General features: G+C 34.4%; 1 long non-coding RNA gene across 1 annotated transcript; it reads left to right on the plus strand.

Annotated features, from left to right (window-relative positions):
- Positions 1-1318: 1318 nt before the first annotated feature.
- Positions 1319-3137, plus strand: LOC137464667 (uncharacterized). Its single transcript, XR_010994345.1, has 2 exons — positions 1319-1733; positions 3050-3137. It is a non-coding gene; the product is annotated as an uncharacterized lncRNA (long non-coding RNA).
- Positions 3138-3824: the final 687 nt, after the last annotated feature.

Raw genomic sequence — 3824 nt, forward strand, 5'->3', positions numbered from 1 at the left:
AAAAAAGTCACAATTGAAAATCAGTTCTGAAACAGATGAAAACTGCAGTGAGGTGCTGCAGAAGTATTTGAGAGAGATGAATATTTCTTCAGAAATATATCTATCTGAATGCTGTCATTTGCAATCATTTCAGCATCTGTGTGTACAATTTCATGGAGTGGTCGAGCTCTTAGGCAGAATGTGCAGAAAACCTTATAAAACATTATTTGCAAAGAAAAGCACTTAAATATTAAGAAATCTGAAGGTTGCCTGTGCAGCATTAATTAATTTGATTTGTACATTTGTATCATTCCCTCATGCTGTGAATCAGTGCTTTTTTATAAAATCATGATATCTTCTCTGCAGGGACCAAGAATCAGTCGGAGAACAACATCTACTGAAAATATGAGAACGTGGTGTGGTTTAGTTTTGCTTTCTGTGAAGAATGCATTGTTTTGTTTGTTCTGAATGGGTGTACTGTGAGTTTTGTTTGAAGCCACCTAATGTGTTCAGAGAGATAGTAAAGCATTCTCTAGTAATACTTTGTGATCTGAAATGCCCTGTCAGTCATATTTTTCCCAGGACAAACTATCCTAGTTGAGATAGTCAGTCCCAAAATGGAAGGTGTACCAAGCCCTTCATACTTATCTGAGTTCGTCTTTGAGTTTTGCTCTTTGCCTTTTGAGACAGAGGCACTGACACTGTGCCTAATCTTACAAAAACTGGGGTACATTATTTGAAAATTGAAGTAGACTGTATCAGCAGGACCTGTCTAATGCACATGATTTTTACCTCTTTTGAAGAATGCCATTGGATTTGTGTGTAAAGTCATAAAATACCCATACAGATTTTTTCCCAGTCAAGATAATTTATCCACACTACCATTATTTTTATTCTTTTGGATTGTTTCCACCAACTTGTCCTATGAAGAATTCATATTTACTGCTCGTTAATTCCTCTTCTGCATCTCTTCTGGAAAGCTTTTTAAATCAGTGTCATATTGACCATTTTGCAGTTGAACAAAGAGAAGAAAGTTAGAAAAGTCTTTGAAATCTATGGAAGTAATGGAGCCAAATCTTGAAGAACTTGTTAGTCCAAGTAGAATTGCATGCTAGTGAATCTCTGTTAAGCACTATTGTCACTACTGCATACTTATTTGGTAGTGCAATAGGGTAGATTTAATAAGTACATATTCCAAGTCCATTTGAAAAACTAGAATATGGTAATGTCAAACTGCTGAATTTAAATATTTGTAACTTTTAGAGTGCTCAAATTACTTTGATAAATGTAATTTATTATTTACATCACAGTTTAATTTTCTAAGTAATTAGAAAATCTTATATTTCTATTCCTGGTCAGTTTTAGTTATCTGAATAATATTTTATCCAATGTACTTTTCTGAAGTTTTTGGTGAAGTTAAATAAAAACACCTTCTGACTATGATGAAGCATGTGTATTTGGAGGTGCAGAAGATAACATATTTATTTTTAAGCAAGTACAGAAAGACAGAGAACTAAATAAACAGAGATAATGCTGGAATTGTTATGTACAAGTTAAGGAAAAACTGTATTTAGCATCCATGATTATAGCTTAAAATCCCTATGGGAAGTAGCTCCAAAACATTGACACTTATGCTTGTATGTCTGTGTGTTCAGGTTGCCCACAAACCTCAAACTACAGGGCAAACAAAGTCCCTTAAGTGAAGATTTTGAATATGAAAAACAGATAGAAACCAAGAGACTGTTCAAAGAGAGGTAACCTAAGCAAGAGAATTGGCTTCTTTAACCTGAGTGGCTGATTGTTATCGTAATTGACATTTTCAAGTTGGTAACAGCATTATAAAACCAGCACAGGAGCTAAACTCAAAATTGTCAGAAGCTTAACTGTATATGGGGACCTCGGCAGAAGCAAAACAGAAGCTGGTTGACTTGATTTTTGTTATTGATGTGAATCCATAACAGGAAGATTCCAGTCTAAGTAAAATCTATCAGGATAAATTTACATGATTAGCAACTGGAGGAAAAAGCAAATATGGGATGCAGCACCATGTACATGTAAAAATTTATTTTTAGAGCCTGAGTTTAATTACCTCTGGCACTGTCACAGCTGCTACATGATTCTTAAATACTTGAACTGAGCAGTTTGCATCCTAGTAGAGAGGCTGTCTTCTGTACATGTTCTGTCCACATTCTTGATGCAGTTTCATGAAATAATCTAACTGGCTGGGCTATAAATACCCTATGAAAAAAAAAAAGGTCACGGTTCACTTCTTATGCAGGTCATTAGATGAAGATAATAAGGAAGGGCAGAATAGTGCAGGAAGCCAATTTTACCCTTCTTCTTACCTGAAATTCTGTAGCTATTATGGGTTACTTAAATAAATAACCAGAATAGATTATCCATTACATATTTGAAGAGTGGGTAAGTAACTGTGCCTTCAACTCTGGCATAAGCAAAACCTCATCTAGTAACTTAATTTAACAGTTAATAAAAAATTGGCATCTAGCAATTTGGTAACTCACATATAATGTTTTATATATTCAGAATCCCCCAATTCTATATGATTGTGATTTAGATATTCAATCAAGCCTAATATGATTATGTTAGATATTCAGCCAGTTTCTGAAATTAATCAATTATCATATATTACTTAAAATATCTTATAACACACAACTTCATCAAAAAGGAGTCTAAATTCCTCTGATGTCAACAAAGAATATTAAATTAAGAAATTTTTTAAAAATTAGAGACATTAACAGATAATGATAAATAGTTAGAAGTAGGCCTGAGAGAAGACCTTGTTTTGAGGGCTTGAAAACATATGACTGCAGGCTTACTTTTTACAAATCAAGGTGATTCATGCATAACTGTTCAATATCTATAGCTTTATGTTTTCATGATATTAAAGAATAAATATTTACACCATTTGCTTTGACTAAAAATTATATGGTCTTAAAGTAGTTCTTGTAGTCTAAAGACCTATATATTGCTATTATCTCCACTGTCTTCTTTTTTCCTCTAAGCTATTCCTTCATGTCTTTCTGATTTTCTCTGCCCACCTTGTTTACAGAAATCTGCTCTGCTAAACTGCTATGATAGGTCAGGAAGGAGAGAGACAAGAAAGAGAACACAAATACTTTAGCTCAACCATCAAATATGTGGGATTGAAAGAAATTCAGGCATCAGTCATGGAAGCATTTGATCTTTTACTTAAATGTATCTCATAGGAGGAATAGTGCTGTGAAAGATTATGGGTTTATGCAAGCATTTCCATGATTATAGCCTATGGATTATGGATTAGAATTTTGCATGGTGGAGTCAATAGAATTCATTTATTTAATTCTCCTGAGGTCTGAACTTGAAACTATTGCTGAAGATGGAAAATATGTATAAACTTTCCTATAGAAACAAGAATTTAAAAAGGTCAAATGCAGAGGATAAGCTTTACAAGCATACCTGTCTCTTCATGTCATGTACCTGCCTGTTCTGTACTGGGGGTGGAAGATAGGAGTTGAGTGAGGGAGAGATGATACAGGGCCTTTTCTGGATCAGTAAAAAAGGCTTTGACAAAAAATGGCTTAATAAGATAACTCCATTAATTAGACAAAGTAAGAAGAGTAATATAGGTAGGAATGAAACCTGGAGTTCCATGAATGGCTGGGACACCCTGAGTTTGTGCACACTGAGCTGTAACCTGGATGGATTTTCCTAAGGCACACTGTGCACAGCAGATCCCATCTGTAAAGAGAAGCTCTCCCTTTCAGTACTGGGAGATATTCCATTGTTTCATTACCAGAAAACAGCACTATTCTTAAGGAATTATGTAATGAGCATTCCTTGCTGCA

The sequence above is a fragment of the Anomalospiza imberbis genome, chromosome Z (assembly GCF_031753505.1).
Source record: "Anomalospiza imberbis isolate Cuckoo-Finch-1a 21T00152 chromosome Z, ASM3175350v1, whole genome shotgun sequence".
In the NCBI taxonomy this organism is placed as follows: Eukaryota; Metazoa; Chordata; class Aves; order Passeriformes; family Viduidae; genus Anomalospiza; species Anomalospiza imberbis.